This window comes from Silurus meridionalis, chromosome 5, assembly GCF_014805685.1.
Source record: "Silurus meridionalis isolate SWU-2019-XX chromosome 5, ASM1480568v1, whole genome shotgun sequence".
Taxonomy (NCBI): domain Eukaryota; kingdom Metazoa; phylum Chordata; class Actinopteri; order Siluriformes; family Siluridae; genus Silurus; species Silurus meridionalis.
Genome location: NC_060888.1, coordinates 9,717,984 through 9,731,429, shown reverse-complemented (window position 1 = coordinate 9,731,429; position 13,446 = coordinate 9,717,984). Strand labels below are relative to the sequence as shown.

The 13,446-nt window shown below is 37.5% G+C and overlaps 1 long non-coding RNA gene and 1 pseudogene across 2 annotated transcripts; one reads left to right on the top strand and one right to left on the bottom strand.

Annotated features, from left to right (window-relative positions):
* Positions 1 to 343: 343 nt before the first annotated feature.
* On the top strand, positions 344 to 2,420 carry LOC124386396 (annotated as a pseudogene).
* Positions 2,421 to 7,560: 5,140 nt separating this feature from the next.
* LOC124386185 lies at positions 7,561 to 13,362 on the bottom strand. Of its 2 annotated transcripts, XR_006925869.1 has the most exons (6): positions 13,339 to 13,362; positions 12,826 to 12,964; positions 9,483 to 9,559; positions 8,247 to 8,335; positions 8,023 to 8,146; positions 7,561 to 7,671 (listed from the first exon to the last, which is right to left on the bottom strand). It is a non-coding gene; the product is annotated as an uncharacterized LOC124386185 (long non-coding RNA). The 2 variants fall into 2 exon arrangements; XR_006925868.1 differs by lacking the exon at positions 13,339 to 13,362 and having other exon boundaries at positions 12,826 to 13,285.
* Between the last annotated feature and the right edge of the window lie 84 nt (positions 13,363 to 13,446).

The following is a 13,446-nucleotide window of genomic DNA, read 5'->3' as shown; positions in this document are numbered from 1 at the left end:
AGTCCGAGTGCACCAACACCAACTGGGTAAAACTAAGCAACCCAGCCCTGATTAAATAAAAGAGGGTTCAAAATGCGAAAAGTCTGATGCATGCATATTGAATTATACACTGAATGATGACGGATTTCGTGTCAGGGACGTCACACTCTTATGATTGGCTGTTCGGGGATGTGTGCGGCTGTAAAGGACCAGGACTGGTTTTATATTAGCACGTGTTCGATTTACGGCTAAAATACATAAAAATGTAAAAGCCCTTATCAATAAAAACTGAAAGGAGTAATACTGGAACAGTGCGGGGATAAGAAAAAATAAGGTGCTCTCTTCAATTTCTTCCCAGTCGATACAGTCTGCAAGAAAATCCACCCTTCCATTGTCTACCTCATTGACATTTGTTTGAAGGTAGGAATAATATGAAATAATATCCAACATGTTTAATAAAATATAAATCAATGAATCTATTTTATCAAACAGGTTAAACAGTTATCCATTGTACACAATTATTTACTGTACCAAAAAAAAAAAAAGGCTAGCCCTCTCTCACACATTTAAATATTAATAAGTTTTCATTTAAATTAGTGCTGGAATTTACACATTATCTGAACACAATCCCTGAAACCCAAATAAAATAATTATTAAAATTATAATTTAAATAAAAAATATATATTATATAAAACTAAAATCAAAATAAAATGTGAGTGTAAAAAACTAAACTGCACTTATAATGTCAACCCACAATATAAACGAAAGCCAAACAGAGCTCCTGTTTTTGTTTTTATGTACTTGGTTGTCTGATTTAAGACTCAAGGTTGAGCAGATCCATGCATGTTGTTTAATCATAAATGACCAGTAGGTGGCAGAGTAACTTGTATTAGATCTCTGACACAGCAGTGAATTAGAAATAATGGCACATTAATGGCCAAACTAATAGGCAGAAAAAAGAAAGTGCCCGAATTGGAGTATGATTTTATTTAATTTTTGCTAAGTTAACTTAGTTTTTTGTTTTGCTAACTTTTAAATTAATTTCCACGATTATATATCATGTGTATATATACACAAATGAAATGTATGTTGACTAAAAGAAGCTGTAATGTTTTCACGTTTCAGACAGTATTTGAATGTAATAAGCGAATGTTTAATACTGAAAGTTTTTAGTATTTGTGAGCTGTAATAAACAGCTATCAGAAATGAACAAAAAAATGAAATCAAAGCTATTTATTTTTCATCAAACAAAACTGCAATAAAAAAATCTAAATACAACAAATCTTTATATTTTAAAAAACAATAACTGCTTCAGACAAGGGAGGACCCCTGTTTATGAATTGGGGTTTTCTTGGACACCTTTCTGACAAAAGGGCTTCATGTTTGCACAGTATAGAATTTTTTTATTTTTTTTCATTTTAGAACCTTTTAGCAGATTTACAGTCAATAAGACTGCAGTTATCTAAATGTTTATATTATTGCTAAATAGTGAAGAAAAGAATATGATATGTTTTACTTATTGTATCTAATTTTGTCTACCTTAGCAATGTGCCAGCCACCAAAGTCGGACATTCAGCAAAACCATGCCGAAAGCTTTGGGAAGCATGTTGTCTCAGAGCCAGGTATTTCTTTCCAAAGTTATATGCATGGTGGAGTTACAGCTATATAATGAAGGACTACTGAAACTTTACCGTGGAGTAGTGCCACCCTTACTGATGAAGACTCTTCAGTTTTTGGCTTCCAGAACACCCACCAGAAGCAGCTATTCCCTTTGGCCGAGTCATATATTCCCAGGGCAATGCTTCCTTCCGGCCGGGCTCGGGACGGGGTAGTGGAGAGTTTGTTATTTACCCCCTTCGAGCGCGCACAGAGTATCCTACAAAACAGTGGCAACGACCGCACCCTTCCCACTCTCAGCAATATTATGGCCCGGATAAGTTCCAAAACATTAGCGAAAGGGTGGTACCGAGCTTTTTTACCCACTCTTACTCGTAATGCCTTAGGAAGTGGGCTTTACTTTGGCTTGAAGGATCCATTGTCCAAAGTACTCCATGAGCAAGATTGCCCCCCTAGCCTCATCTTTTGTATCAGGGATGGTCAGCTCCTTTGTGATCAGCTTGCCCTTGTACCTGGGAGTGAGGGCAAGCTGGCATCAGCTGTGGCAGAAACGACAGCAAAGTTTGGTGGTGTTGTACCGTGGAGGATCACTTTCACTCTCTCCTGAGGCATCACCACTGCCATATATGACCTGCTAATGAAACGCTCAGGATGAAGAACCCCATCAGTCCAACCTCTCGAAAATTTGGTTTTATCTTTTAAATTAGATTTTATATTGAAAAGGTTTTATCAATATTTTATTTAATTTATGTGTAGCTCTCTCATTGTAGCCTTTTATGAAATTGTAGAAATGTATACATTTTTTTATTGATTAATTTATTAAGGCTGCGATTTTATCTATTAATTTATTAATATTTTTATTCAGAATACGTTCTTGTGCGCATGTTTTAAGACGTTAACCAATCAGAGCTCACGCAGCGCACGACGAAGCTTAGCAAAAAAACCGAATCGGCGAGCGGGAGGAAAGAACATAAAATATGGATGCAGGTCAAAATAAAAATGATTTGGTGCCAAAGAGAAATTCAACGTCAGTCGTTTGGGAGTATTTTGGATTCAGGAGAGAAGATGTGTCACAGAGCAAGGTAATTTGCAAGACTTGTGGAATGATTATTCCAACAAAACGGAGCAATACTACAAATCTGTTCCAACACTTAAAACAGCTCCAAAAAAAACTGCATGATCAATGCATGTCGACAAAGTCCATCGAAACAAACAAAAGCACACATCAAAGCCAGCCGAACAGATTGAACAAGTATCCATTGTTCAAGCATTTGCAAGCACCATGTCTTATGAGAAAGGATCAAAACGGCACAAAGAAATTACCGACGCGGTCACCTATTATATATGATGCCTGCGCACATCTTCAGTAAAGACGGCTTCCGAAGACTAATACAAACACTCGACAAAAGATACCAGCTGCCATCTCGCACTCATTTCACACGATTTGCTATTCCCAAAATGTATGAGAAATGTAAGGCGGGCGTTGAATACGAGCTCAAGCAGGTGAAATACTACGTCACGACCACAGAAACGGTGGACATGCTGGATTTTCTTGCAAAAACCTTTGAGAGCAATCTGTTTTTGGTTTTGATTTCTGTTAGTTTTTATTTATTGTTATGACTGGAGTTGAGGTTAGTTCATCTTAATTTATTTCATGTCTGTTTTCAAGACAATTTATTACAGTTTTGTTTATCAAGCAGTTAGTACTACTGTACAGTTATTTCATTGTGAAATGTGTGCACTGAAAAACAGTTTTGAAGTTTATTTATTATGACTATAATATATATATATTATTCTAGTTTTCTGGTGACATCAGATGGTTTTGTCTGGTATTTATAAGCCTGTTTAAGGCCACAAAAATATAATTTTAGGTCACATGCGTATATGGAATTCTGATGTCCAAGACTCATGGGATGGTTGAGAATTTAAAGTTGTCCATATACCCATAATCCGAAAACAAATAATCTGTTAAAAATAAATAAATAAATAAAATGTTAGGATTCTATATATTGTATTAAAGTTATGCCAACTTTAACTTTCTCAACAGAAATGGTTTAATTTGTTCCATGTCTCTACCTCAATTTATGTTTAATCGGTTGCTTAATTTGTTATATTGCTATATTTCATTATTTATGTTACATGTTTGAATACACAATAACAGATAAATAATTTGTTCTCTGTTGAAGTGGTTGTTATGAACATAAAACTGACAGGCTTTATGAAATAAATATATCCAGTCTGGTTAAATGTGGTGAAAACACTAATTTACATTTTCATTTGCGGCATTTAGCAGACGCCTTATCCAGAGCGACGTACAAAAGTGCTTTAATCTCTAGTAATGAATAAATCTACACTGGTACACCAGATTACAAACTTAATATAAATATAACTCTTGAATTCTACAAACTTGGAAAGTGCTAATTTAGGTATTTCAGGAAGAGGTAGGTCTTCAGTCGTCGCTTGAAGATAATCAGGGACTCTGCTGTACGGACATCTAGGGGAAGTTCATTCCACCACCTCGGTGCCAGAACAGAGAAGAGCCTTGAAGTGTACTTACCTCTCATTCTGAGAGAAGGTGGTACCAGTCGAGCAGTGCTGGAGGATCTCAGACAGCGTGGTGCAGTGCGAGATGTGATGAGGTCACTGAGGTAAGATGGTGCTGGTCCATTTTGGCCTTGTAGGCAAGCATCAGTGTTTTGAATCTGATACGCAGCTACTGGAAGCCAGTGAAGGGAGCGCAGCAGTGGGGTGGTGTGGGAGAACTTGGGCTGATTGAACACAAGTCGTGCAGCTGCATTTTGGATCATTTGCAGTGGACGAATAGCGTTCAGGGGAAGACCTGCCAGCAGAGAGTTGCAGTAGTCAAGTCTTGAAATGACAAGAGACTGAACAAGCACCTGGGCAGCCTGTGTGGACAGAAATGGTTGAATCCTTCGGTGTTGTAAAGAAGAAATCTACAAGAACAAGACACATTAGCAACATGTGGGAAGAAGGACAGTTCATTGTCCATAGTTACCCCAAGGTTACGAGCAGTGGCTGAAGGGGAGAGCAGAGAGTCATGAAGTGTTATTTGGAGATCTTGACCTGGAGATGAATTGCCTGGGATGATCAGCAGTTCTGTTTTGCTGGGGTTGAGTTTTAGTTGGTGAGCACTCATCCATGAAGATATGTCTGTCAAGCATGCCGAGATCCGAGCGGAAGCTGTGGTATCTGATGGAGGGAAAGAAAAGATTAGTTGAGTGTCATCTGCATAGCAGTGATAAGAAAACCCATGTGAGGATATGACTTCACCAATGGAATGGGCATAGAGAAAGAAAAGGAGGGGACCAAGTACTGAGCCTTGTGGGACACCAGTGGTGAGTCTGCATGGGGCAGATGTGGATCCTCCATGTTACCTGGTATGAACAACCTTCCAGGTAGGAAGCAAACCATTCCCATGCTGTTCTGTAGTCTGTAGTTGTTGATGTCTGATGGATCCAGAGCAGGTTTCTTCAAGATGGGAACGAACCTTGCCTGCTTGAAGGTAGTTGGTACATAGCCAGATGTTAATGACCCATTGATGATTGTGGAGATGAAGGGCAGGAGATCATGTGAGATGGTCTGAAGCATAGTTGAAGGATTGGATCCAGAGGACAGGTGGTGGGATTGCAAGATTGGATGACTTGCAGTATCTCATCTTCTGTTAAGGTTGAGAAGCTTGACACACATAGTGGATCGTTGGCTGTGTTGTGTAGTCATTATTGGGGAGGAAGTGAAGGTCTGGCAGATTTTTTTAATCTTCTCATCATAGAAGGAGGCAAAGTCATTAGCTGTCATGGAGGATGGAGCAGGTGCAGCAGGGGGTTGATGAGTGAAGAGATGATGTTGTGGAGCTTACGAGGATCTTGTGCAGAGGCTTCAAGCTTTTCCTTGTAGAAGGCAGTTTTCCACATACCAAAAAGTTATTTTTCAACACGGTGAAATTTTATCAACATGGTGGACTAGTCGGCATATAATGCTTGTTATTTTTAAAGACATTGATTTCTGCAAGCTCTACAGGAGGAGGCTTTTTTTTTTTTAAGAGGATGATATGATGTTTGCAGCAATTGTAAAGAGACAATCTGCAATTGCATTGTCTGTGGTGAATTTACTTGTAAAAATGCAATGCATGCAATGCTAGCAAAACTACACACGCACACGTGCAAACAGCATGCAAAACACATGCAAACACAGAAATACTAGCAAATACTAGAAAACTGCAACAACAAAAAATCCCGTCAGCGAAATGAATGGGATTTGCCATTGGAAAATGGGGAAATTAAGCTTTCTATCCACAGCTCTATTTCATGGTCTCTTGGCGCCACCTAGTTGGCAACAGTAAAAAACGCAAATTTAATCTCTTTCCAACAGAGGTCACTAATAACTTTTAAAAATGCATGCATATACAATTATAATGTATATGCATGCATATGTATAATGTATAATGTAATTTTGGAGCAATTAAAAATGTCATTATAATGGGAGTCAATGGGGGAAAATCATCAAAATAATTTAAACTGATGCTGCAAAAAAACTAACCATGCATAAAAGTCAGTTTTTTCCCAATCTTTGACACATTCAAGTCTGTGATAAATGGTCAAAAAAAATACAGTTTACAATTCCTTTTTTTTTATCAAATTTTGTTTTTCCATTTCTGTGATGTAACTAATTTAATTGCCAATAAAAAAAAAAAAATTTTTGTAGTTTTGATCAGAACTAAGGTTGATTAACAGATTTAAGTGAAAAAAAATATTGATCTGATATAATTTTACAGCACTTAGTGGCTTTTTTCAGCCCGAACATATTGAGGTGGTGCATTTTTTTTCTACATTCAAAACTGCGGATGCATCATGTTTTCAATGATTTTTTGCAGAATTAATTTTCTTACAAAAAAATCCCATTAGCTGGAACACATGCAAAGTTATCAGCGAATTAAAACATCAATTTGCCAAAATTGTGTTTGTGTGTGTGTTTTGACTGATAGTTGACTGATCTGATCCTTACACTCCCCATGTCCATTCTGCAAGCTTCTGCAAATCTGTAAATCATTATAGACTCAAAGTTTCGTATTTGTGTGCACAGTCCGTTATGTATATCAAAATAGCATATTTATGTAACTCTTGTTTGTGTGTGTGTATGTGTATATATACAGTATATATATATGTGTGTTTATCTAAAAATTTTTGGCTGAGGTGCAAAACATTTCTTTTTCAAATGTACCCAGCCTTTGTATCAGTCAGAAGGTAATAGGATGTGTAACAGCAAATGACAATTGTTAGCACTCTTATGCTACTTGACCAGTCCAGCAGGTTAAAAGTAAATGGCTTGACATGAAGCTGGATTGGAAACATTAGCCTATAAAACAAAATGATGCATTAGCTCACAAAAAAGGTTCACCCTCGTCAAATGCATGACCAGTATAACTTGAAACCTTAGTCAATTCCGATGGTGACAGTGATGCTGTTCCCCTAGCAACCAGTCATTACTTAGCAAATAAACCTTTACTCTAAAAACACATTCATCACACAGAGCTCTTTCTGCCACATCATGCAAAAGCACCATCAGTGCCAGTAAATGTTCAATATTATGCAGACTTTAGTCTTTTTTTATAGTTACATTTTTTTTTAAATAAAACAAAACAGAATGGTTTCACAAACCAATTTACACTAAAATTCATTCTTGGTCTCGTGTTTCACAAATAAGGCCCAGGGTAAATAAATGCTTAATAAAATATAATACTTTATATAATATAATTAATAAATGCCTTCTCCCAGTCATGATCATTTAAACTCCTTACTTGTTTACATTTTGGGAAATTAGTCAACAAGATTAGTCAACCCAATCTTCGTGTGCAGAGGAGTAGACAGGAAGAAAAAAGGTGAGTTATTTGTCAGCGGCATGGCAGACGGTGCCACGTGTCAGCCATGTCGTCGACTAAGATAGCCACGGTCTTTCACGTCTCCCACCAACACCATGCGATCCACCTCATTAGCCTTCTTTCTTTCTTTGTAAATGAGGGCAAAGTCAACACTCAGTTGATCTGCTATAGACGTGACCCTGAATTAACAGAAAGGGAAAATAAACTGAATGAGTGTGTGTGCGCGCAAATTAGCTTCTGACTACTATTTCTTGCAACATTGTACAGAGGAGCACAATTTCCACAAAATTAAATGTTGATCTGTAGCATCAGAAATATACAAAAAATAATAATAATATAAAATAAAAGATGACATGCATGCCTTGAAATTAACACAATAGATTAATAATTTGCCGCATATAAGTAATAAATCCCCAACATTGCTAACACCACATTTGTTAATTTTCAGGGAACTCACGGCATGTCCTGAGATTGTAAAGGTGACACAAAACACCCTTTTGAAATGAGTGTAATAAGTAGCCTATGCAGACCTTTTAGCTCCTCCAGCATCTGGAGAGACAATGGTGCAGTTCTTCCATTCAGGAATATTTTCCTTAATCCACTTCAGCACAGCAGGCTCAGCGTACAGGTTGTCCACAGGTATGTCAAGAAGCCCTATAAACACACGAATTTAGAAAGAGTATTCAGGAAGATCCAGTCAAAGTGATTAAAATTCACTCAGCGATCAGATTCAGTGGAATCGGTTCTGACTCACCTGTATCTGAGATCCATGGTAATGATATGATCTGCTCCTGCGACAGACAGCATGTTGGCCACCAGCTTGGCAGAGATTGGTGCTCGGCTCTATCAATAATAATAAAAGTAGGAGAAAACATGTTAATAGATAAAACACCATCTGAAATTTAAAAGTACAAAAAACATGAATGTTCTTTTTGACATTTCACAACACAGGAAAAAAGAATTCTAATAATTTTTGTGGTAAAAAGGTGGAGAATCACTAAGTTTTTAAAGCTCTCTGTAAGTTTAAAAAAAAAAAAAAAAAAAAAATCCACTAAATTAAAATGGAATACAAAATCTGTAGAACTGAAATGATGCCACGAGTTAATCATGTAATATGAATAAAAAAAAATAATCGAGGCAAATTATTTTATTTATTTATTATGCTTCCTTTAACTACACACGGAGCATTGTGTTTCCCCACGGACCATCATTACAGACACACCACCCGCTACGCCAAACTCTGGAGCGCTCTGGACAGGTAAACACAGAAGACGTGGCAGAATAAAAAGAATTTGGGGATTATTTCAACTTAAAACAAAAAAAACAGCACAATGCATTTACCTTTATTAGAGTAGATTGTTTTTTTAATATTTCTATTAAAGATTTTTTTATTTATATATTTGTATTCACATTTTGATGTAATATGGCAATTAAATGGACTTAATTTTTTCTAAAAATGAAAAACTTTTATGTTGTTGATTTTAAAAGACTTGTCTTATTTTTCTTGTATATTTAGTATTGCGCTTAAAGAAAACACACTTCTTATCTGATTACTCAAATAATCGACGGAATAATCGGTTAAATACTCTTAACTAATTGATAGCTGCAGCCCTAGTGTGCTGTTATGACGAATATGAAGTGGTGTTATTTACCACTCAAAAGTTGATTGTTGGCCAATAACTACACATCCTGAAGTGTTTTATTCCTCTTAAACCACTGCTATTGACCAAGGAAAACAAGTTGCAATTTATTAATCAAGGGTAGTTTCAGTCTCACTTGAGGTGTGAATTGTGGGCAGGGCTTACTCACTTATTTTGAAGGTGTAACCAGCTCAATCTTCAGTGTACTTTAGCTCTATCTTGAATCTACTCTCTTCTGGCAAGGTAGGATTCTAACTTTGTATATTTATTTAACTCGGTTGATTCTAGAGTGTTGGTCTGTGCTTATTAAGTTTGGTCAGGTGATTAATCAAAAGTAGTTTCAGTCTCACTTGAGGTGTTCTCGTCACTTTTTGTCCAACACCGTGGCTGTCGGAGGTTTTGCGCAGCAATCGACGAGAGCTCAGATCTGCAGAGGAGAAGTGAAAAAAAAATCACAACTTGATGTAGACCTCGCATCTTACCGTGCACTTCTGACCAAATTTTCTTTGGAGTTGACTTCTGCCAAAACTACCTTCTACAAGGAAAAGCTTGAGGCCTCTGCACAAGATCCTTGTAAGCTCCACAACATCATCTCTTCACTCATCAACCCCCCTGCTGCACCTGCTCCATCCTCCCCGACTGCTAATGACTTTGCCTCCTTCTATGATGAGAAGATTAAGAAAATCTGCCAGACCTTCACTTCCTCCCCAACAATGACTACACAACACAGCCAACAATCCACTATGTGTCTGTCAAGCTTCTCAACCTTAACAGAAGATGAGATACTGCAAGTCATCCGATCTTGCAATCCCACCACCTGTCCTCTGGATCCAATCCTTCAACTATGCTTTAGACCATCACATGATCTCCTGCCCTTCATCTCCACAATCATCAGGCTATGTACCAACTACCTTCAAGCAGGCAAGGTTCGTTCCCATCTTGAAGAAACCTGCTCTGGATCCATCAGACATCAACAACTACAGACCGGTATCACTTCACTCCTTTCTTTCTAAATCTCTGAACGCACTGTTTTAACCAACTGTCTGTCTATCTCTCACAGAACAACCTCCATGATCCGAACCAGTCTGGGTTCAAAGCGGCACATTCCACAGAGACAGCCCTTTGGCTGTTTCTGAGAAACTGCATGCTGCTCGGTCAGCCAAGCTGTCATCTGTACTTATCTTCCTGGACCTTTCAGCAGCATTGGACACAGTCAACCACAAGACACTTTTGTCAACCCTCAAGAGCCTTGGTATATGCGGAACAGCATGGGAATGGTTTGCTTCCTACCTGGAAGGTCGCTCATACCAGGTAACATGGAGGGGATCCACATCTGCCCCATGCAGACTCACCACTGGTGTCCCACAAGGCTCTGTACTTGGTCCCCTCCTTTTCTCCCTCTATACCCACTCCATTGGTGAAGTCATATCCTCACATGGGTTTTCTTATCACTGCTATGCAGATGACACTCAACTAATCTTTTCTTTCCCTCCATCAGATACCACAGCTTCCGCTCGGATCTCGGCATGCTTGACAGACATATCTTCATGGATGAGTGCTCACCAACTAAAACTCAACCCCAGCAAAACAGAACTGCTGGTCATCCCAGGTGATTCATCTCCAGGTCAAGATCTCCAAATAACACTTCATGACTCTCTGCTCTCCCTTCAGCCACTGCTCGTAACCTTGGGGTAACTATGGACAATGAACTGTCTTCTTCCCACATGTTGCTAATGTGTCTCGTTCTTGTAGAATTCTTCTTTACAACATCCGAAGGATTCGACCATTTCTGTCCACACAGGCTGCCCAGGTGCTTGTTCAGTCTCTTGTCATTTCAAGACTCGACTACTGCAACTCTCTGCTGGCAGGTCTTCCCCTGAACGCTATTCGTCCACTGCAAATGATCCAAAATGCAGCTGCACGACTTGTGTTCAATCAGCCCAAGTTCTCCCACACCACACCACTGCTGCGCTCCTTCACTGGCTTCCAGTAGCTGCACGTATCAGATTCAAAACACTGATGCTTGCCTACAAGGCCAAAATGGACCGGCACCATCTTACCTCAGTGACCTAATCACATCTCGCACTGCACCACGCTGTCTGAGATCCTCCAGCACTGCTCGACTGGTACCACCTTCTCTCAGAATGAGAGGTAACTACACTTCGAGGCTCTTCTCTGTTCTGGCACTGAGGTGGTGGAATGAACTTCCCCTAGATGTCCGTACAGCGGAGTCCCTGATTATCTTCAAGCGACGACTGAAGACCTACCTCTTCCTGAAATACTTAAATTAGCACTTTCCAAGTTTGTAGAATTCAAGAGTTATATTTATATTAAGTTTGTAATCTGGCGTACCAGTGTAGATTTATTCATTACTAGAGATTAAAGCACTTTTGTACGTCGCTCTGGATAAGGGCGTCTGCTAAATGCCGCAAATGTAAATGAAAATTAGTGTTTTCACCACATTTAACCAGACTGGACATATTTATTTCATAAAGCCTGTTGGTTTTATGTTCATAACAACCACTTCAACAGAGAACAAATTATTTATCTGTTATTGTGTATTCAAACATGTAACAAAAATAATGAAATATAGCAATATAACAAATTAAGCAACTGATTAAACATAAATTGAGGTAGAGACATGGAACAAATTAAACGATTTCTGCTGAGAAAGTTAAAGTTGACATAACTTTAATACAATATATAGAATTTTAACATTTTATTCATTTATTTATTTTTAACAGATTATTTGTTTTCGGATTATGGGTATACAGACAACTTCAAATTCTCAACCATCCCATGAGTCTTGGACATCAGAATTCCATATACGCATGTGACCTAAAATTATATTTTTGTGGCCTTAAACAGGCTTATAAATACCAGACAAAACCATATGATGTCACCAGAAAACTAGAATAATATATATATAAATCAATAAAAAAATTTATACATTTCTACAATTTCATAAAAGGCTACAATGAGAGCACTACACATAAATAAAATATTGATAAAACCTTTTCAATATGTAACGCGGTCCTACTAGTGTGTAGCACTCTTCTAACCAACGCTAGGTCACTGCATAAAACACTTGTGGAACCACGCCAACCACTGGGGATTCTTATGGACCAGAATCAGAAGATAAGGGTCGTCTCACAGGAACAAAGGTAAGCAATAAGTATAACAGTATAATCAAATAATAGTCTCTAATCAATTAATCACACAGAATAAAGTAAAATAAAGAACAGAGTCATTCAGTAGGGCAAAGACTGTAGTATGTTTTCATTGGTTATTTTTACTCCTCAAAACTTATTTTAAATTGGTAATAAAATAGTGAATTGAATAATAAAACTTAAAATAATAAAAAAAAAAAGGGTATGAAAATTCAAAAACCCAAATCAAAGTTTAGATTCAGAATACAAATAAACAAACAGTAAAATAATGAATTTCACACTGAATTTCAAAATCAATGTTTCAGTTTTGCATTCAACTCAATCTTAATGTCCAGTTGAGTTTAAGTTCGATAACTCAATTTCAAGTTCTAAAATATAAAACAATGTTCATCAAAGAGTGGAAGAAAAAAATTTAAATCCAGTAGAGAGAAAAAAAAACAAAATGTTTGATCCACTGAAGGTCCAGGCAGAAAAAAACTTAGGAAAAAAATCAAAAATCAAAGCAAAATTAGTTTGATCCTACCAGTTCGGCAGACTTCACGCTCTTTTCTCTGTTTCCAGGTAGGAAATGATGGAATGGCTCGCCAGTCCCGGCCGGAATATGAATAATCAGCAAGGACAGGATTCAGGAACAATTCTCACAAAAAAAATAAAAACCCAGCCTTGTAACAACAAAGCCAAAATGAAACATTAATGTCATTGTCCAAATAAATCATTTCACTTTAAACCAAACTCTCCGTCTCAATCATTTGTACATACATGAGAACATACATGCTAATGCACCATGTGCTCAGTCCAACACTAGGCCTGCACCGTGTGAGCAAGCTAGCACCACATGGCGCATATTTCACATTAAGAAATTATTTACCATAAACACGTAAAACATCTTATAAACCTCCAAACATTACTATATACAGTCATACATCATATTCATACACTTTTAAAGCACTTTTGAATTTTTTTTTTTTCACATCACAATTTACGGTGTTTGTAATAAATAACTAAATACACTTCCTATAAGAAGGTTTGTACTCACCAAGGAGAAGAATAAATCAGGAAAAATAAAGTTGTTTCTCCCCAGAAAAGATGTATATTGTATTGTGCAAGTCTCATCAATTCCCGTTCAAACGAACACACAATACTG